The sequence below is a fragment of the Mytilus edulis genome, chromosome 3 (genome assembly GCF_963676685.1).
Source record: "Mytilus edulis chromosome 3, xbMytEdul2.2, whole genome shotgun sequence".
NCBI lineage: Eukaryota > Metazoa > Mollusca > Bivalvia > Mytilida > Mytilidae > Mytilus > Mytilus edulis.
In genome coordinates, this window is record NC_092346.1 from 11,110,452 (window position 1) to 11,134,402 (window position 23,951).

The window sequence follows — 23,951 nt, forward strand, 5'->3', positions numbered from 1 at the left end:
TAATTTACCCTCATTTTAAGAAAGACTCTTGAATTTTAAGAGTCAATATAGGATGAACGGATCATATAAACCGGACGGAAAATATGATACAAGCCCAAACGAAAAAATATAAACAAGTCTAAATTGAAAACTACGTTCATACATATGATTGCGTTGGATAAAAACCGCAATTTGTATTCGTGTGCATGTAAAACAAATTTCGTTATAGAAGGGTCTAAATACAGCACAAACAACATTTCTCAAAAGACAAAAAAAGTGAAAATGTATATTTAAATAAAACGCATTTGACTAACAGGTCGAACAACTGATGTTCTTTAACCATGCTGACTGCTATTGGCGATTGCCAAATAAAATTGATTACAAGATGTTACAAAATGGATCTTAATATAAATTTAATACTAAACAGAAAAACAATCAACTTGTGGCCAAGATGTTATGCCACAAAAATAAGGTGTCAATATTTTTTAGTACACCAGATCCGGATTTCGACAATAAATGTCTCTTCAGTGATGTTGGGCATCGAAACGGTATTTGCAAGGCCATATAATTTACCCTCAAATTAAGATAGACTCTTGAATTTTAAGAGTCAATATAGGATGAACGGATCATATAAACCGGAAGGAAAATATGATACAAGCCCAAACGAAAAAATATAATTTGACAATTCTAAATTGAAAACTACGTTCAAACATATAATTGCGTTGGATAAAAACCCCAATTTTTATACGTATGCAGGTAAAACAAATTTCGTTGTACAAGGGTCTAAATACAACACAAACAACATTTTCCAAAAGACCAAAAAAGTGAAAATGTATATTTAAACAAAACGCATTTGACTAACAGGTCGAACAACTGATGTTCTTTAAACCTGCTGACTGCCATTGGCGATTGCCAAATAAAATTGATCGCAAGATGTTACAAAATGGATCTTAATATAAATTTAATACTAAACAGAAAAAAAATAAACTTGTGGCCAAGATTTTATGCCACAAAAATAAGGTGTCAATATTTTTTAGTACACCAGATCCGGATTTCGACAATAAATGTCTCTTCAGTGATGTTAGGCATCGAAACGATATTTGGAAGGCCATATAATTTACCCTCATTTTAAGTTAGACTCTTGAATTTTATGAGTCAATATAGGACGAACGGATCATATAAACCGGAAGGAAAATATGATACAAGCCCAAACGAAAAAATATAAACAAGTCTAAATTGAAAACTACGTTCATACATATGATTGCGTTGGATAAAAACCGCAATTTGTATACGTGTGCATGTAAAACAAATTTCGTTATAGAAGGGTCTAAATACAGCACAAACAACATTTTCCAAAAGACCAAAAAAGTGAAAAAGTATATTTAATCAAAACGCATTTGATTAACAAGTCGAGCAACTGATGTTCTTTAACCCTGCTGACTACCATTGGCGATTGCCAAATAAAATTGATCACAAGATGTTACAACATGGATCTTAATATATATATATAGTATTAATTTTTTGTTCTTCCCTAGCCGGAATTCGAACCCATGCTACTGAGATATCGTGACACCAAATCGCCTGCACTGCAGCCGTCCTGCTAGACCACACTACTATCATGTACTGTAGTACGCTGCTAGATTAAAAGGTAACACACGGCCACCGAAAGCTTTATTATTGTGAAGTCCAAGTGGTCGTGTGGTCTAGCGGAACGACTGCAGTGCAGGCGATTTGGTGTCACGATATCTCAGTAGTATGGGTTCGAATCCCGGCGAGGGAAGAACAAAACATTTGTGAAAGCAAATTTTCAGATCTAACATTGTTGGGTTGATGTTTAGACGAGTTGTCTATACATATTGTACACAGCCATGTATCACCATCATTGCTGGTGATCCGATGGATAAATCTGTTGTAAAGTTGTCACTGACTCAGACGTACTTATATATATATATATATATATTGAGCTGATCTGTAACAATAACATCTCCATGCCTTATATAGCATGTACTGTAGTACGCAGCTAGATTAAAACTGACGAGGAAAGGTAACACACGGCCACCGAAAGCTTTATTTTTGTGAAGCCCATGAGGTCGTGTGGTCTAGCGGGACGGCTGCAGTGCAGGCGATTTGGTTTCACGATATCTCAGTAGCATGGGTTCGAATCCCGGCGAGGGAAGAACAAAAAATTTGCGAAAGCAAATTTACAGATCTAACATTGTTGGGTTGATGTTTAGACGAGTTGTATATACATAATGTACACAGCCATGTATCACCATCATCGATGGCGATCCGATGGATAAATCTGTTGTAGAATTGTCACTGACTCAGACGTACTTATATATATATATATATATATAAATATATATATTAAAAATTAAATACACAAAAAGAGTTTTAAAAGCAGCATTGTCTAGCGCTTTCATCCATCTTGGGACTTTTCAAGACTATGAACGTCGTTATGAACGTCGTTATGGGGAATCTTAAATATATATATATACGCCTAAAAAAGTGTACACAACAACTCCTAATACAAAAAAGGTAACTATAAATGTAATTATTTATAAATATTTCGGATAACAGATATCCTTCGTCAGTCAGATTCTGATGTTAAATGAATCATCTTTAAGTCTTCTTAGATTAAACTTTTACTAAATCTTGAAATTTATACAATAAAAAAGTCAGACCGAACATCAGTTAAGACGCTTGCACCATTCTAAAAATTTGTTAAACACGACATAGGTTATATGGCTTATTACAACAGAGAGTTCACATGTATGCTTTAAATACAAATAATAATGTGCGATTTGAACTAGCACAATTCTAAAACTTTATCGGGAACGACAATTATGATGGTTTAACATGTATAAGCATGATAACGTCTGTAAAATTACAAAATAGACAGCACTGAACGATCTAAATTTTAAAATATTTGAAATTGACAGAGTAAAGTAGCTACAACAGAGTCTGAATATTTAACATCGCAAACAAATGGAACAAATGATTCAGCGCCCTCGTGGGGAAAATCGTTGACTACTATTCAGACGTTTATATATATATGTACACCGCTAGATTAAAACTGACGAGGAAAGGTAACACACGGCCAGCGAAAGCTCTTTTTTTTTTTTTGAGAGCCCAGGTTGTCGTGTGGTCTAGCGGGACGGCTGCAGTGCAGGCGATTTGGTGTCACGATATCAAGTAGCATGGGTTCAAATCCCGGCGAGGGAAGAACCAAAAATTTGCGAAAGCAAATTTACAGATCTAACATTGTTGGGTTGATGTTTAGACGAGTTGTATATACATTATGTACACAGCCATGTATCACCATCATTGATGGCGATCCGATGGATACATCTGTTGTAGAGTTGTCACTGACTCAGACGTACTTATAAATATAATTATTTTCTGTGACTGTATATTACATTAATTTGTAGGATCCTTTACTATAGATAATTTAGCTGATCTGTAACAATAACATCTTCATGCCTTATATATCATGTACTGTGGTACGCCGCTAGATTAAAACTGACGAGGAAAGGTAACACACGGCCAGCGAAAGCTCTTTTTTGAGAGCCCAGGTGATCGTGTGGTCTAGCGGGACGGCTGCAGTGCAGGCGATTTGGTGTCACGATATCATAGTAGCATGGGTTCGAATCCCGGCGAGGGAAGAACCAAAAATTTGCGAAAGCAAATTTACAGATCTAACATTGTTGGGTTGATGTTTAGACGAGTTGTATATACATTATGTACACAGCCATGTATCACCATCATTGATGGCAACAGAGTTGTCACTGACTCAGACGTACTTATATATATATAATATATATATATATATAATTACGTCTGAGTCAGTGACAACTCTACAACAGATTTATCCATCGGATCACCAGCAATGATGGTGATACATGGCATGGCTGTGTACATTATGTATATACAACTCGTCTAAACATCAACCCAACATTGTTGGGTTGTTGGGTTGATGTTTAGACGAGTTGTATATATATATACACACGGCCACCGAAAGCTTTATTTTGAAGCCCAGGTGGTCGTGTGGTCTAGCGGGACGGCTACAGTGCATGCGATTTGGTGTCACGATATCTCAGCAGCATGGGTTCGAATCTGGGCGAGGGAAGAACAAAAAATGAGCAAATATTTTGTTCTTCCCTCGCCGGGATTCGAACCCATGCTTCTGTGATATCGTGACAAAAATCGCCTGCACTGCAGCTATTCTGTTAAACCGTTCCGTAATTTATGTAGTTCGTTTGATTATATTCTTAATCTATTTATGTGTTCCAGTCTAGGAGGATTATTCATCTTTAACGTTAAAACATCGTACCGTCGCTACCTTTCCCTCTCTCATACGTATACGTTACAGGAAAATTGCAAGGTCATTACGATCACGAGGAACATTTCATTTCAGACGTCATCTTGGACACAATTCGTGGCTAACCACAGAGTGAGTTAATTATATAACATTGTATTTAAAGCCTTCAAACTGCCTTTCGTATAATTGAACCTTTTCTCCGTGAAATACTGGAAATGTAACCGTTCTTGAAAGTACAACATTTTCTCGCATTCAGCGGACTGTGCTATCAATTACCTTTGACATTTCTTTATAATAACATTTATTGAACACATTGTAAAATTGTATTTTATTTGTTTTTCAGCTTTTTACCATTTGTTAGATTGACTCTTGATTAAAGTATCAGCACCTGATAGTCTTTTCTGCTTGAGCCCAATCGTCGGTTATACTTAGTGGTCAGGCCATTACAGTAAAAAGTCTACAACTTGCCTGTTGTGTCTCACATAAAACGCCACTCCACGTTAGTTATACAGCTACATAACAACCTACCTGTTGAGCCCTGCATGTACGCGTCATCCATTGACGTACAGTAAATTGACGACAACCTGTCTTTACATATCCAGACAAGGAACGACAACATAACAACGTACATACCTTTACACTGACAGTGGACTACATAACTTGTGTGTACTAGGCAGCAACCCAACAACGTTGAGTCAACATGGATCCCAGTCATGTGGAACAACAAGAAGAGATACAGCCCCCAGAGGGAAATGTCCCAGATCTAGAACTATTACAAAATCCGTCTAATACCGCACATTTAGATGAAAATCCCGAGACTAGGCTAGTACGGGATCTCACCGAAATAGGTTAAGGAGCCTACACAGAAAAACGTTACAAGTTCTGTGAGGAATTAGAGGTCCTTTAGTCAGATATAACGACCCAGTTATTGGAAATCACCACACCTCCCAATGAACTTCAGCAAGTCTTAACAGCCCAGGACAATCTTGTAAAAGCCTGTACAAATTATCGTAGGCTCACAGACGAATATCTGGACTTCCTAAAAAGGTCCAGAACGTTGGACAGTCAAAAAGACTAGACGCATGTAACCTTACATTGGATCTCCGTCTGTCCAAAGTGGAACTGGCCATGGACTTTTTACACGAGCATCGCCTTGCCCTCACTAAGGCTAAATCAACTAAAACAAGGACCTCAGGGTGAAAAGGTAAGAAAACCTCACGCAGTGGTAGCTCTAATGTGTAAGACATGTCAAGCCTAGCACGGAGAAAGCGTGCCAAGGCAGAGGCTGCCAAGTCTAAAATAGCCTTTGTAGAAAAACATGCCCTTATCCTACAACAGGAAGCAATGTTAGAGGAACAAGCCCTGTTCAGATAAATTGAAATGGAACAGGAGGCCGCACAGAGAACAGCTGAGTTAGAACAAGAGGCTATGCGCAGGAAGGCTCAAATGCAACAAAAAGCCGTACGGGTAAGCCGTGAAAAAGCTGAGCTGAAAGCCAAATTTAACCTTCTTGAAACACAGAGAGAAGCTGCAGCCGCAGAAGCCGAGGTTCGTATTCTGGAATACGATGATAGCCAAGCGTTTAGCGATCTCCCTGACAAAAAGGAAGACCCGCTCCAGTGTGTGCAAGATTTCGTCAATAAACTTCCTGCATTAACTGCTGTAAAGGAAGTAACAGGACCTCAAAAGAAAAAACAAATTTCTGTTAAAATTGAGCTGAGTCATGAAGCACCAGCGTTCGTGCCATCTGTGGCACTGAACTTGCCATCACAAACACCCAAGGTCTTGCCTACACGTGCTAAATCATCAGATGTTAATGCATTCCCAGATCTGGGAACAATAACTGGCATAGGAAAACAGGGCGTTTCAGAAAAGATCCCTGTTTTACACCAAAATCAAGGCGTCATAGAAGAGATCCCTGTTTCACACCCAAAACAAGGCGTAATAGAAGAGAACCCTGTAGCATACCAGCAACAATCCCACGTCGGATATTACTAGATTTCTTTTACGCAAAGACATATTATTCTCCAGGCTAACAAATTTTAATGACCAGGCAGAATCCTTCCATACATGGAAATCTAGCTTCAAAAACGTCATAGACGAATTACAAGTTTCTGACTCGGAACAAATAGACCTACTGATAAAGCGGCTAGGGCCAGAGTCTGGTAAACATGCCATGAGTATTAGGGCATCAAATGCCAACAACCCTACTAGAGGCCTACAGAGGTTATGGCAAAGACTGGATGAGCGATATGGTGCTCCAGAAATGTTGGAAGCCTCTCTCATGAGTAAACTCGTCAACTTCCCTACCTTAACGAACAAAGATAACGCACGTCTTTATGACTTGTCTGATATCGAATATCACAAGGAAAATCCCAAGCTGGGATGTTTGCTTGCTTATTTCGACTCTTCGTCCGGGATAAATCCTATTGTGGAAAAACTGCCATACGGACTCCAAGAAAAGTGGTTTACAAGGGCTTCAAGATACAAGTCTAAATATGAAGTTGTCTTTCCACCTTTCACAGAATTCTCTGCCTTCATCAGGGAAATTAGCAAAATTAAGAACGATCTTGGGTTCATCTTTGTGTCAAAAGTAACATCAAATACAAAAGACGCTACGCCAAGGTTCACACCTCAGACGTACTCCAAAGTCAACGTCCATAAGACGGCTGTTGAACAGCAAACTGAAGACAGCAGTCAACAACAAGATCTGTGTATCCTACACAAGACAAAGCATACCTTGAATGAATGCTGAGCATTCCGAGTCAAACCAATCGAAGAATGCAAGGAACTGTTAAGACAAAACAATGTGTGCTACAAGTGTTGTGAGTCAACCACACATAGAAGTCGGGACTGCAACTCAAGTATCAGTTGTAACGAGTTTGGAAGTGAACGACATACCACAGCACTTCACATCACTAGACCACAACAATCTGAAAGTTCCCAGTTTAGCTCACCCAGACAAGCCTACGGCGGGGAGCTAACACAAGTCTACGGCGGGGAGCAGACAGAATCAGCTGAAACAAAGTTAACCTCTGTAAGCTCGATCTGCACAGAGATCTACAAAGATCATAAGAGCGAGAAATCTTATGCCAAGATATTACCTGTGGACGTGTCTCTTACGACATGCTCCGGCAGAGCAGCTACTTCCGGGAAAAGAGGAAAAGATTTAGTCTTAAAATCTGTACATAGTGACGTACAATTTGATCTGCCTACATTAATTGAATGTAATAATATTCCCAATAATCGAGACGAAATTCCTACTCCTGAAGTTGCAATGCATCATCCTCATCTGACAGAACTCAGAGGAAGTATTACACCACTAGAGGAACGTTGTCAAATTCTACTCCTAATTGGAAGGGACCTTATAGAGGCACACCACGACCTTGAACATCGCCTAGGACCATCCCGAACTCCATTTGCCCAAAAGTTGAGACTTGTTGGGTCATAATTGGAAATACATACATTGACAAGCAAACTGTTCCTATTGAAGTAAACACCAAGATAACTTACGTTTCAATCACGGAATCAAAACAACGTCTTGCCTCAAGACCGGAAATAGCCAATAATCCAATTGTTGTTCAGTCTAACGACAAAAACTTTCATTCGAATGCCAAGGTCGCTAAATCGCATTCAATACAATCCCTTGAATGTACAGGACCTAGTACCAAGCCTGGTAAACGCACAAATTCATCTAAAGGGACATCACTCGCGTCACTAAAAGCAAAATCTGTGACTTCTATAGAAAAATCTATAGATAAAGAAAGTTTCAATCCGAAATCAACAGAACCTAAAGTTCATGGAGAGGAAATCAATAGCATTCACAAACCTATCCCGAAAGAAGGACCTATTGCCAATCTCAATCTGCCATTGCATGAGCAACGTCTACTACGAGGAGGAAAATGTATTGCCAAATCTGACTTGAATATAAGTGAAAAGGAACCAGTAGTCTTATCTGGACATCGTCACAGAGTAACACCTTTTCTTGGACATTACTACGACAAAATCAAACATAGAGGACGCCACTCTACAGATAGAGCGACTAGATCTGCAGGATTGAACGTCATGACGAAACGCCTAATTTCGTCTGATACTCACAAAGATGTGTCATATCGCCAAATCGGAAGACAACCAACTACTAACTCTTGTTATACTTCGATCTATCTTCGATCGTCATCGCCGTCTAACTACGTTGGAGAAAACAGTTCCCATTATCGATACAGCAGTAATAGAACATTCTACAGAACACAACAATGTCGTCCGAGACACCGTTCTTCTAAAGGGCAAGAAACTATGCCTACCCAGTTTCACGTGGAACGTACTTATTAGGAACCTTTATAGTGAAAAATCGTTGAGATCTGATATTTCTCACACGAAATAGTGGACATTTCACCTGTATATATTCAATTTATATTGGGAATAATTCATTTGTGTAAATTTTGTATTCATATTCGAAAAATTTATGGAAAAGTGATATCAGATAGACATCAGACGGGGAGTATTCTTTACACCGTTCCGTAATTTATATAGTTCGTTTGATTATATTCTTAATCTCTTTATGTGTTCCAGTCTAGGAGGATTATTCATCTTTAACGTTAAAACATCGTACCGTCGCTACCTTTCCCTCTCTCATACGTATACGTTACAGGAAAATTGCAAGGTCATTACGATCACGAGGAACATTTCATTTCAGACGTCATCTTGGACACAATTCGTGGCTAACCACAGAGTGAGTTAATTATATAACATTGTATTTAAAGCCGTCAAACTGCCTTTCGTATAATTGAACCTTTTCTCCGTGAAATGCTGGAAATGTAACCGTTCTTGAAAGTACAACATTTTCTCGCATTCAACGGACTGTGCTATCAATTACCTTTGACATTTCTTTATAATAACATTAATTGAACACATTGTAAAATTGTATTTTATTTGTTTTTCAGCTTTTTACCATTTGTTAGATTGACTCTTGATTAAAGTATCAGCACCTGATAGTCTTTTCTGCTTGAGCCCAATCGTCGGTTATACTTAGTGGTCAGGCCATTACAGCAGCGGTCTCGCAAGACCACACGACCACCTGGGCTCAATATGTATATAGTGTGTCCAGGTTAGTGTACGGTTAGACCATAGCTCAGTTGCTGCAACAAAATGTGCGTTTATGTTAGCAAACATATGCCATATATAGCATGGATTGAAAGTTGAAGAGGCTGAGCTGATATGTTACAATTTTTAAAAATATAATAACTGGAAACATAAAACATTGCAATGTGAATACAAGGAGGATATACGTAAAAGGAAAATAAGTATTCGTTATTAGTTAGAATAGTTATCAAAGATACCAGGATTATAATTTAGTACGCCAAACGCGCATTGTGTCTGCTTAAGACTTATCAGTGACGCTCATATCAAAATATTTATAAAGCCAAACAAGTACAAAGTTGAAGAGCATTCAGGATCCAAAAATCCAAAAAAATGTAACAATTACGGCTAAGGTAGCAATCAAATGGAACCAAAATAAATACAAACACAAGATGTATCAGTCAGACAAAATTTGTTGACCAATAAAATAGTTGAGCTCAAAATTTTTCTTAGATGAGCCAACATGAGAACACAAACAATTGAAACTAACAAAATCAGCCATCTGTAAAAATATATAAAGATAAAAAATAGTTAAGTTGTATAAAAAAAGGTCATAGAGTCCTAACTATACTGAGAAGATTATTGGCTTGATACAGGCATGTAGCCGTGTGGCATGGGAAAACAATATGTTTCAACACTTAAGTTATCAAGGGCATAGGCGGATTAAGGGGGGGGGGGGCAGGGGGCCCGGGCCAAAAAATTTGGTTGCTTATATAGGGAATCACTGAAGCGTGACTGGAGCGGGCCCCCTCTTAGGTCAGTCAGTGGGCCCCCACTTATGACAATTTCTGGATCCGCCACTGAAGGGTACCAGGATTGAAATTAAGTACGTAATACGCGCGTTTCGTCTACATAAGACTCATTAGTGACGCTCATATCAAAATAGTGATAAAGCCAAACCCTTACCTTTGAATTTTAATTTATCATGGAATAAATATTTATTAATAAGTACATAACACTAGTTTGTTTCCATAGTACGGATTCCCCAATCGCCCAATCATTTTCTATTTTCAGTGGATCGTGGGTCAAAACTCGAATCTGGCATTAAAATTAGAAAGATCATGGCATATGGTACATGTGTACTAAGTTCCAATTTGACTGGACTTCAAATTAATCAAAAACTACCTTGACCAACAACCTCAACCTGAAGCGGCACAGACGGGCGGCCGCAAAGACCGAAAAACAGAATGCCCCTAGTTGGATATAAAAAATAATTACTAAGAAGTTGCACATGTTGTACGGGTATGATAAATAAAATAAACAGCTGCGCCATGAGCGCATGATACGCCCTACGTCTTGTGTGGAAGTTTTATGCAATATCATAAATAGTTTCTGAGAAAGTTTTAAGCAATAACCATATATTGTTTTTGAGACACGGCGGGACATGTGAAACCCCCACCTTTTTGTTTTAACAAAAAACTAAATATCACTAAAACAAAATTTTGAATCAAAACCAAAACGTATACAGATCTTTAGATGAATATAACAAAAGAGTGTGTAAAGTTTTTAGCAATAATCATAAATTGTTTTTGAGATACGGCACAACATGTAAAAAAAAACCTCCCCTTTTTTACAAAATACTCAATAACTCAAAAATGAAATTTTGAATCATCACCAAAAAGTATACAGATATTAAGATTAATATAACTAAGAAATGTATAAAAAAATGTTTCGGAATGAGAGGAGGAAAAGGGGCCAAAAAAGAGTTTTCTGGTTTCTACTCAATAACTTAAATATGTCAATGGGTTTCTATTTAATTGTGCCACGATGTTTCATACCATAAATGAAATTGAAGGTTTTATTGATTTGGGGGGGTATGAACTCGACGGTTTATGAAAAATGGACCAAAAGCAATACTTTGTGATAGTTTGTATCAATTTCTTATTTCTTGAAAAATCTCAATTTAATTTAAAGTCTTTTATTCTTGAGGTTTATTCAATCTAGGTATTTAGAAATTGGATTTGAGGCCCTGTTTTTTAATTGGTCCATATCAAGGTCTGAATAGTCCAAAATTGAACTTGATTTCATAATAAAATGCTCCTCTAAACGCAGCCTGAATAGTTGGGGCATGTTTGGACACAATATTCATGCTTGATACTGTCTGACTTTGGATTGTGGTCAAATTTTTGACATAATATAGGTTTCTGACACAACATAAATGTGGTCAAATATCTTTAAAATCTATTGCAAAGTATTGTGCATTTGAAGATATCTTTTTTAAACTTTAAAAAAAAAATAGAAATTTCAAAAGTTTCGAAGAAAATTCTATGAATCCTCCAAAAAATTGGAACCCAAAAAACATTTTGTAGTCGTATAAAAAAAGACAATAAAAGGTGTATTTGATAATTATGTGATTAATAACTAGTATTTAGATTTTCAATTTTGGGTCTGTCTTCAAATTGGTGCCCATTAAGGTCCCATTGTTACAAAATTAAACTTAAATTATTGGTCTTTTTTTATATTTGCAATTCTTCGGGGTTTTAGACTTTTTAATTTGGGTCCAGTTTTCAAATTGGTTCAAATTTAAGTCAGAACTAACTTTTTTTTTATTGCATCAAATTGTCAAATACTGGACAGTGTTCTTTGATGGCTACAATCTATCATTTTTTTTTTTATCTTTTTTTAGTTTTGTGCTTGCTTATCAAACTTGTCCACTTTCAGGTCAAACAAACAAACAAACAAAAATCGTTTCTTTTAAGATTTGGAACCTTGTAGCAAAATTTCAAAGAGATCCATACACTTATATAGACAATAATAGTGCATTGACTTGACATATCAACGATATAAGGATGAGGCTTAGAAACGGGGAAATGCGATGCTCTGCCGAGCTATTTTCCCGTTTCGGGCCGAATCCTTATATCTTTGATATGTCAAGTCAATGCACTATTATTGTCTTTATACTGCAATCTAAAAAAACATTTTCAACTGTTGTTTAATGTGTTAATGTCATTATTTGATTTAAACATTGTGAAAATTCCCCGTTTATAAAAAGGCCTCATATCATGCAGGCGGAGAAATATACAACACAATGAAATGTACATGTAAGTTACCTGTTGAAAGCCGCAATCGATGGTGAACGAATTTGTTTGAGATTAATGAACTAAAATATCAACAATAAGCATTAAACATAATGATTTATAGTTTGCAAACCAAAAATATTAACAAGTGAAACATTTTTTTTTATGAAAATTGCAAAAGAAATAAGTTTGAGTCGTTGTATACATTGGAAAAAGAACAGGTTGAATAGGTCGTATGAATACTCCGATTAATTATAATTTCGGCCATTTCTATTTAAATTAATGAGGAAATGTGATATCAGGTCAGTGACTGTATATGACATTGAAATATACGGTCAACGCATTTTGACTGCTTAAATAGAACGAGTGCAGTATAAACATAATTATTGTCCTGAAATATGAAAAATACTTGTGTTGGACCCTTTATAGCCCCTTTTTACTAAACAGCTACGACAATAACCCTTAAAATCAATCCCAACCTTCCTTTTGTTGTGTGGAACCAAATGCTTAAATTTCATAAAGATGAACCAAATGCTAAGATTTCATAAAGATATGAACCAAGTGCTAAAATTTCATAACGAGCCATACACTTATTCTCAATTTATTGTCTGCGAACCAGAAAATAGCTTAATTTTGGCCAGTAATTACTAAACAGCTACGACAATAACCCCCAAAATCAATGTTAACTTTCCTATTGTGGTATAGAACCTATATAGCTAAAATTTTAAAAAGATCCATACACCATGAACAAAAATGTCTTCGGCATCTTTTCGGTACCTTATTCCTAAACGTTTGCCGGGCCGTAACCCCTAAAATCAATACCAATATTTCTTTTGTAGTATGAAGCTTTGTGGTCAAATTGCCTAGAGATCCATACATCCATATATTTGTTTTCAAATTATAGTCTGTGAACCAGAAAATTGCTACTTTTTGCCCCTTTTTTGCCATTGATTAAAAAGCTACGACAAAAACTCCCAAATTCAATATACGCATACTCAAGTTATTGTCTCCGAACCAGAAAAAAATGTTTGTTTGTTATTCCTTTCATGGCCCCTACAACAAAGACAAATAAAAAATTCAAACCTTCCTATATTGTGGTATGGAACTTTGTCGGCTAAAATTTCTTAGAGATCAATACACTTATACTCATGTTATTGTCTGCAAAACAAAATGTCTTCCAACGACGACACAGACATAGACAATAATATAGTGCATTGCCCTGACATATCAACGATATAAGGATGCAGCTTAGAAACGGGGAAATGCGATGCTCTGCCGAGCTATTTCCCCGTTTCGGGCCGAATCCTTATATCGTTGATATTTCTAGCAAAATTTCAAAGAGATCCATACACTTATATAGACAATAATAGTGCATTGACTTGACATACCAACGATATAAGGATGAGGCTTAGAAACGGGGAAATGCGATGCTCTGCCGAGCTATTTCCCCGTTTCGGGCCGAATCCTTATATCGTTGATGTTTCTAGCCAATGTACTATTATTGTCTTTATACTGCAATCTAGAAAAACATTTTAATTTGTTTAATGCGTTAAGGTTATTTATTTATTTAAATATTTGGGGAAATCCCCTTTAGAAAGGCCTCATATCATGCTCGTGGAGAAATATACAACGCAATGAAATGTACATTTACCTGTTGAAACCCACACTCGATGGTGAACGAAATCGTTTGAGTATGGACTAAAATATCAACCATAAGCATAAAACATAATGATTTATAGGTTGCAAACAAAAATTATTAACAAATGAAATATGTTTTTCCAATAATTGCAAAAGAAACAAGGTTGAGTCGTTCCATGCATAGTTGTATGCATGGGAAACAAGAACAGGTTGAAGAGGTCGTATGAATAATTAAATATTATTTCGGCAACTTCTATTTAAATATTCGTGAGGAAAAGTGATAGCGGGTCAGTGACTGTATATGACATAGAAATATACAGTCAACGCATTATGACTGCTCAAATAGAACGAGTGCAGTATAAATCGTCATAATATACGAACGCAAACATTTTGCAGTCGTATAAAAATTAAGTGCGTGTCACCTTTCTGGGTTTACCTTCATCGGGAATGTTTAAATTCAAAAAGTTGAAGGGCAATAATGTATATAAGGTGTCGGTATATTTCATTTTTTTTAATTTCATCTGCGTTTTACATGAAGAGTGTGTCTTCAGAATATGATAACATCTTTCAAGCTGCGTTTCCGTTGAGTTTATGTGAAGCTGTCACGAAAACGAAATTCCTCTAATCTGCAAGTCATGATCCTGTTTAGTAGTCCTCAAATGCACTTTGTACTTGTTTGGCTTTATAATTATTTTGATCTGAGCGTGACTGATGAGTCTTGTGTAGACGAAACGCGCGTCTGCGTATTAAATTATAATCCTGGTACCTTTGATAACTATTATCTTGCTGTTTTTTTTTTCTTTTTAAAAGTGTCTATCTTTCTTTAATAGTTAGAAATTAGGCAAAAATCGTTATTATAGGGCAATAACTGATTAGACAATAAGGTGTCGACTGAAGATTTGGCCACGTTTGACTTGTTTGTAGATCTTGTCTTGCTGGTCATAATCTCTATAATTGCCGAGTTAAATAACGAACATTTTTTAAAATAGTAAAATACATCATTTGAGGGCAAGAACTCTTATAAGAAGACGTTTCACAGTTTCGACACACACGAAAATAAATGTAGCTCAACATTCTGAACATGTTTTCCCTGCTAGATTTTCATTACCTATAGCGGTTTTAAAAGTAATAGTCAAACTTATATTTGACGCCTATTTCTATTTTAAGCCATGTAGGCCATTTTGGTTGGAAGGCCATTGATCATTGGACACATTTTTTTAAACTATATACCCAAGTGATGATTGGGGTTAAGTTTATTAAATATAGTCCAATAGATTTAGAGAAGATTTCTATAAAAGTAAACAGATGACAACGGACGACGGATGAAGGACAAGACGACGATTGGGGACGGACCGTCGGTCGAAGAACGACGGGTGTCAATCGAAGATCGACGGGCGCTAAGTATTTAGAGGTGATTGATTGACCTTTTATTCCAGGTGAGTTAAAAAGGGTTTAGGATGTTTGTTCCAAGCGGAACACATATTATGGCATTGTTTATAACAAAGTTTCCAGGCGAATTTCTGTTAGACAGGAACAAATACAACTAGACATAGCTTAAACTCGACAATTAAAAAGTCATTCATAACAGCAAAGGAACAACCTGCGACAAAAGGAGCCCAGTTGGTCTTCATCAAAACGATAATAAAGCCTGGTAAAGTGTATCTCGAAAAAACTATAACAAAACATTTACTGTGCTTTTCAGGTCGTATAATCCTTTTCCAAATAAGAATTTCCCTTTTGGTAAAACTGTTTGTAGTTAGTTTCGTAGTTAGTTTTGTCTCATTGACGTTAATATATACTTCACAGTTCATTTATTTCTGTGAATACATCATATTTATAGGTAATTAAGATTTGACTTGGTTTATTTTGTGCGTTAACTAAAATGATTCACATATGATATGTATAATAAATAACAACAAAGTTTACTTACTTTTACTCATGGTAGTTAATTGTAGGACATTTGTGGAATGAGAGTTACAGGCTTAGGTAACATTGGTCACACGTAATGTGAAAGTTCTGTCATTGCCGCATGGTTATCAAATCATGTCCAGGTTAATATCACATTACCTAAAATGAGAGCATAAACTTGCATGTATATTTATTTTATTTATTATTTCAGTTTCAGCAAACAAATTTCTGTACAAATAAGTAGAGCAGTCAATGCATAGCTAAGTATAAGGTTTGAATTATATTAAAATGAGATGCGAAAGATACAGGAGGGACATTTAAACTCGTCAGTCGAAAATAAACTGACAATGCCATAGCTTAAAAAAGTAAAATATCAACAGACAAACAATAGTACACAAAACACAACACACAACATAGAAAACTAAAGACAGCAACAGGAATCCCGAAAAAAACTTTATGTGATCCCAGGTGCTCCGGAAGGGTAAATTGATCCTGTTTCACTTGTGGCTCATGTCACGGTACAAACCCGGTAATAATTCTAATTCGGTAGGTCACATTAGGGAAAAATGATACTGGAGACCACAAAGCAAACGTTATCACATCAACATTATTCAACAAGATTAAAATGAATCGTGTTGTTTGCTAACAGTGGCGCCGGGATCCAGAACTTTTTATAAAAAGGGGTCGCTGAATGACCTGGGTTGGTCCGCTCCAGTCATGATTGATTGATTGATTCCATATATAAATAATCAACCAAATTTTCCAATGAAAAGGGGCCCCAGGCCCCCAAGGGCCCTCTAGATCCGCCTTTGAATTGACTTACTTCCGCATATTTCTCGAATTAATTCAAGTAAATGGACTTTGACCCCATTTATGAACTGTTCAATAAGTCATTTTTTTTTTTAGATTATATAATACATTTAGTACCCACAGTATTCACTGTTGTTTAAAAATACATAATTTTCCAGTAATAGTCAACGTTTTTCTGTGTTGCTCCAGTCGTTCATTTTGGACGACCCACTCATGCAGTATACACAGTCAAAATTGATATGGCAAGAAATGAAACTTCATTTTTTACACTAATAAAAATCTAGAAATATATTAGTGTTACCATAGATATTACATCTATGGTGTTACCTTATCTTTGATGTCCATGCATTCCCATTCAATCATGCGTCTTAAAATTTCCGAGAAAACAATGAACTATTATCCAACCATTTCCCCCTGAAGATATAAATAGAATCGACTCAATCTTAAAATGGAATTCCCCTTCTACATAATTAAAATTATTTGCGATATATTTTTGTCAGTAACATGCAACTAATTTCATCAATTAAGGTTCATCATAACCTTTTGGCTAAAATGGCCGTATTTACACCCCAAATTTTACTCTGAGTACAGACTAACCTATACACCTGCAACAGTTTTAAGGGATGGCAGGAACTAGATATATAAATTTTAAATGCATTTTATGTTTCAGAAAATTATAAACTTTTCTAGATTTTGCTATCCATTTTTTTTCGTTCCTGCAGAAGGTGCAAAAATTAACTAAGTAGTGAAAACGATTGAGAAGCTCCCCTCATATTATCAATGTTGTGAGTAGTATTGATTTAAATTGACAATAGACACCTGTAAACAATAGGTTATTTAACAGGTTTAAACTGTGTATCTGAGTGGACCGTATCAAATGAAACTCGGGTGTTTGTTTATTTTGCTATCTTCTGCAGACTGGAAAAAAATGAACATCAAAATCCAGGTAAGTTTTTAATTTTCTGAAACGTAGACTTCATATAACTTTTATATATCTAGTTCCTGCCATGCCTTAAAACTTTCCTGGATGTACCAGTTTGTCTGTACTCATAGTAATTTTGGAAGTGTAAACACGGCCATATTTTTCAATTCCTTATGATGAACCTTAAACGAGTTCATTAAACACAACGAAAAGTACTACAGACCACAGCCGGATGCAACAAATGCCACAACGCGGACGTCGCTGACAACACTCTATGACCGCAGCAGCCTTATATTGTTAACAAAGGATGTATTTTGTGTGAGTTCGTGGTCTAGTGGTTAAGACCGATGGCTACAGTGCTGAAGGTCCCGAGTTCGATTCTCACTCGGGGTGCTAAAAATCTCAGTACATTAGAAGGGTAATTTTCACCCTCTCACACACATCTCTGGTACCCAGACCGGAGTTTAAACTAGAATGGGTACGTTGGGGGCCTCGGTTGGTCAAAGTGTCCCTACTTTGACCTGGAGATCAATCTTCTGATATCTCTCTGGTTTGTCTGTTTCCACCGAGTGGCCCGGTGGTTCTCTCCGAGTACTTCGGCTTCCTCCACCACAATAACAGACTTCCCGGTGTCCTAGCACTCCCTTTGTGTTGAATTGGGTGGGGATTGGTTGTCCTTGTAAAAATAATTGTCGTATAAATATACGTTAGTGACACATCTCCATTAATCCCGTTAGGGAGTGTACATGGATGCCACTGTACCCTCGCAGCTTTCGAGGGGTTCTTCGGATATCGGAGGCATTTACCAGTACATACATACATAGGTAGTTATTTAGATCCGAAAACTACTTCCGGTGAAAACAAATCGGCATGATCAGCAACATTTGTTTAAAAAGTTGAATCATGAAGTAATGCTTTACGTCTTAATTATCAAAATCCTACTTGTTAGAAAAATACCATAATAGATTAAGTATAGATGAAGAATGAAGTGTAAAATTAAAAAAAACTCAAATAGGGAGAACTAGAGTAGCAAAAATAATTTATCAGCATCAGCTAGGACTATTTATAATTTTATACTAACGGGACTGGAAACTGATCAATCTGTTAAGATTTAAATGCCCCGAAAAGCGGGATTACTGATTTTTTGTTTTGATGACAGCTTATCGTGTCACGTAGTAAATTAGCATTTGGAACAAGTAAACAAGTCAGCCGATAGAAAACTATTAAAATTGGGGGATTCGAAATAAAGAATAATTATTAAATTAATTAGTTTATATGCAAAATAATCGATATTGTTTACGAAAAAATATTAATAAATTGTCAATATGTAAGTGTTGCCAGAAATAGTTGAAAATTAAAGTGGCCGACAATTTACTTGACCACTAAGAAAACAATGTGTCAAAGGTTAACAGATACATGTAATAAGGGCTATTTAAAAAAAAAATGATGCCTTTGTCAGATTATATAATCCTGATAAAAACAATTAGTGTGCAATAAAAACAATGTTGACAATTTCAGTTCCTAATTAATTCATATAACAAAATTAAAGCTATCCGGGTCTCATGAAAACATAGCCACATTGTTTTGAACTTTTTTGAACTTCGTGTTTATGTAAGTGATAAATTTGTCCTGGTAAAAAATGTCTGGGCGGACAAACATTACTACATGTAGTATAAAAAGTCCATGGTTACAGAATTTACTAGTATATTTAGTCCGATGTTAGTAATATATGTCCCCAGACTAATTTTCCTAGGTAATCATGTCCTTTAAAATCATATAATAAGTTCAATTACATGTACATTCAAACCATGGAAATTTAAAATGTTATGTTTTAGGCCACACCAATTTAATTTCTTGTTCTACGGATTTTTGGACTCCAAAATTTGGGGTGAGCGAGCGATTTGAAAATTTTAATAAAAAAATATTTAATTTGCAAATTTTTGAGGCGAAGCTTGAAAAGTAAAGGCGAGCGATTATAATTTTTTTTTGTAAACATAAAATAATAGGTTTTGACAATATTAAAACTTGATTTATCACTTGTACTTTGACATTTCTTTAATTTCTGAAGTATTTTTTCCCTGTTCACCAAGAAATAATTAAATCTGGTCTATGTATGTGTGACTGACAATGAGACAATTCTCCATCCGAATCATAATCAGTTTTGGGGCAACCCCTTAATGTTATAAATATCCCTTTTACATGTTTTATGAGGGATCAATATAAGTTATAATATATTTGTTTGTACAAAAGGGCTCATATTTTCTAATAGAAATATATATCTATCTGGTATTAAATGGTCAAAACATGTCCAAGAATTTAGAAATATTCCTGGACTTTAACCATGTTAACACATTTACTTTAACAGTTTAATATTATTCAAAATTAGTGGACCCCTCTTTTAGAAAAAATGTTTAAAATAGGATGTAACTCTCCTCTTTTTGAGTACAAAATTCTAAGTGTTCAAAGGTTTTGTATAGAAGAACTATTTTCTTTTCTACATCAGTAAAATGACCCCTTGTCTGAGGGAGGGTTGTTCTCAACCTGATAATAACAAACACAGGTCAAAGTACGGCCTTTTACACAGGGCTTTGATAAAGACCAAACAGCAAGCTATAAAGGACCCCAAAATTATTAGCGTACACAATTCGAACAGGAAAACCAACGATCTAATTTATATAATACCAATGAACAACATCAACAAACGATAACTGCTGAACGCCATGCTCCTGAATCAATCAGGACAGGTGCATAAACATGCAGCGACTATGGATAGTTTTGTTTCGCCAGCATACAATATAATTACAGTTGAAGGCAAATCCTTCAGAAGTTCTTTGTACTTTATTCTAACAACGAACATTTTTTTGATAGGGAATATAAGTAAGGGGGAAAGAAACCAATTTTTTGTTCTTCACGGAAATACCCGCTGTTATAACTTTTTATCGGAGCACTCCAGGTTTCATGCTGAAACAAATATTCTCACAGATATTTACACAGTGTGGTGGGGTGCTTTTATGTTTAAAATCGTTATATACAGGTTAGACTCACTGTGATTTAACAAATGTTGATATCTTTTTATAATATTTACAACAACAAAAAACGGTGCGGGAAATGGACATGATTACAATTCCGGATGCGGGAAGCGGGAATATAAAAAAAATAAAAAAATTCTGTTTTGAAAAAAATAGGTGCGGGCGGGTCCGTCAAACAAGGGATCGAATTGGTGTGGCCTTAGTAATGTTTAAGAGTTGCATAGTTATATTTTTGATAAAATTCATGTCCCCAGACTAATTTTCCAAGAAAATCATGTCCATGTCCTTAATACATGTAGTCTTAAGTTAAAATGTCCATGCCCTTAATTTTAAAAGGTGAATATGAATGTAATATGTTTTAATATTGCTAAAGACAAAATGAAAAAGTTGTGTATCAATCTGTTCAATAAAATTTGTCTCCAGACTAATTTTCCTAGGAAATCATGTCCATGTCATTAATAGTTCTAGGTTAAAATGTCCATGCCCTTAATTTTAAAAGGTGAATATAAATGTAATACATTGTATGTTTTAATATTGTTAAAGAGTTGTGTATCAATTTTTTAAATAAAATTTATGTAAAAATAAGGAAATTTTCCAATCTTATCTAACATTTTTTTCATCTATTTTAAATATATTTTTATATGATATAATAAAACTATAAGAAAAACAAGTCTTCGGACAATTGCCAGACATAATTTACTAGCTATGGACTTATTTTCCTAGGAACATTTGTCCTAGGACTTATATTCCTAGTAAAATCATGGACATGGACTTGATTAACTAGGAAAAAAAGTCTGTGGGACAAATTTTACTACCGGACCAAATTTACTGTTACATCAGTAAAAAAGAAATCAAATAAAAAAATTCTTATTTATGGTTCATCATTTTCATCAGGTTGGGGATTTTCTCCCAAATGTTGTATAATGTACCATTTGGGATATAAAACCCCAAATAGGATAATTTTTGTTTTGCCAAAAAAAAAGTGCAAATGATTAGCAGGGGTCGAATTTAAGCTTTTTAGCTCACCTGTCCTGAAGGGACAAGTGAGCTTATGCCATCACTTGGCGTCCGTCGTCGTCTGTCGTCGTCTGTCGTCGTAAACTATTTCAAGAATCTTCTCCTCTGAAACTACTGGGCCAAATACTTTCAAACTTTAACTGAATGTTCCTTAGGGTATCTAATTTATAAATTGTATTCGAAGTTTTGATCTATCAACAAACATGGTCGCCATTGCTAAAAATAGAACATAGGGGTCAAATGCAGTTTTTGGCTTATAACTCAAAAACCAAAGCATTTAGAGCAAATCTGACATGGGGTAATATTGTTTATCAGGTCAAGATCTATCTGCCCTGAAATTTTCAGATGAATCAGACAACCCGTTGTTGGGTTGCTGCCCCTGAATTGGTAATTTTAAGGAAATTTTGCTGTTTTTGTTTATTATCTTGAATATTATTATAGATAGAGATAAACTGTAAACAGGAATAATGTTCAGCAAAGTAAGATTTACAAATAAGTCAACATGACGGAAATGGTCAGTTGACCCCTTTAGGAGTTATTTCCCTTTATAGTCAATTTTTAACCATTTTTCGTAAATCTTAGTAATCTTTTACAAAAATCTTCACCTCTGAAACTATTGGGCCAAATACTTCCAAACTTTAATTGAATGTTCCTTAGGGTATCTAGTTTGTAAATTGTATCCGAAGATATGATCTATCAACAAACATGGTCGCCATTGCTAAAAATAGAACATAGGGGTCAAATGCAGTTTTTGGCTTATAACTCAAAAACCAAAGCATTTAGAGCAAATCTGACAGGGTAATATTGTTTATCAGGTCAAGATCTATCTGCCCTGAAATTTTCAGATGAATCAGACAACCTGTTGTTGGGTTGCTGCCCCTGAATTGGTAATTTTAAGGAAATTTTGCTGTTTTTGGTTATTATCTTGAATATTATTATAGATAGAGATAAACTGTAAACAGGAATAATGTTCAGTAAAGTAAGATTTACAAATAAGTCAACATGACGGAAATGGTCAGTTGACCCCTTTAGGAGTTATTGCCCTTTATAGTCAATTTTTAACCATTTTTCGTAAATCTTAGTAATCTTTTACAAAAATCTTCTCCTCTGAAACTACTGGGCCAAATACTTCCAAACTTTAACTGAATGTTCCTTAGGGTATCTAGTTTGTAAATTGTATCCGAAGTTGTGATCTATCAACAAACATGGTCGCCATTGCTAAAAATAGAACATAGGGGTCAAATGCAGTTTTTGGCTTATAACTCAAAAACCAAAGCATTTAGAGCAAATCTGACATGGGATAATATTGTTTATCAGGTCAAGATCTATCTGCCCTGAAATTTTCAGATGAATCAGACAACCTGTTGTTGGGTTACTGCCCCTGAATTGGTAATTTTTAAGAAATTTTGCTGTTTTTGGTTATTATCTTGAATATTATTATGGATAGAGATAAACTGTAAACAGCAATAATGTTCAGCAAAGTAAGATTTACAAATAAGTCAACATGACGGAAATGGTCAGTTGACCCCTTTAGGAGTTATTGCCCTTTATAGTCAATTTTTAACCATTTTTCGTAAATCTTAGTAATCTTTTACAAAAATCTTCTCCTCTGAAACTACTGGGCCAAATACTTCCAAACTTTAACTGAATGTTCCTTAGGGTATCTAGTTTGTAAATTGTATCCGAAGTTATGATCTATCAACAAACATGGTCACCAATGCTAAAAATAGAACATAGGGGTCAAATGCAGTTTTTGGCTTATAACTCAAAAACCCAAGTATTTAGAGCAAATCTGACGTTGGGTATTATTGTTTATCAGGTCAAGATCTATCTGCCCTGAAATTTTCAGATGAATCAGACAACCTGTTGTTGGGTTGCTGCCCCTGAATTGATAATTTTAAGGAAATTTTGCTGTTTTTGTTTATTATCTTGAATATAATTATAGATAGAAATAAACTGTAAACAGCAATAATGTTCAGCAAAGTTAGATCTTCAATTAAGTCAATTGACCAAAATTGTCAATTGACCCCTTAAGGAGTTATTGCCCTTTAAAGACTTTTTTCACAATTTGTTCATCATGTTGACTTACTTTAAAAAATCTTCTCCTTTGAAACTGCTGTATCAATTTCAGCCAAACTTAGGCTAAATGAGTTTCAGAGTATCTAGTATAAATT

At 35.5% G+C, this 23,951-nt stretch overlaps 1 protein-coding gene across 1 annotated transcript in view; it reads right to left on the reverse strand.

The window, feature by feature from the left end:
* LOC139515800 (uncharacterized) overlaps window positions 1–16,158 on the reverse strand; it is a 50,851-nt gene extending 34,693 nt beyond the window's left edge. The window contains exon 1 of the mRNA XM_071305498.1: window positions 16,022–16,158. The gene's annotated coding sequence lies outside the window, so the exon portion shown is untranslated. The remainder of the gene's footprint in view (window positions 1–16,021) is intronic.
* Between the last annotated feature and the right edge of the window lie 7,793 nt (window positions 16,159–23,951).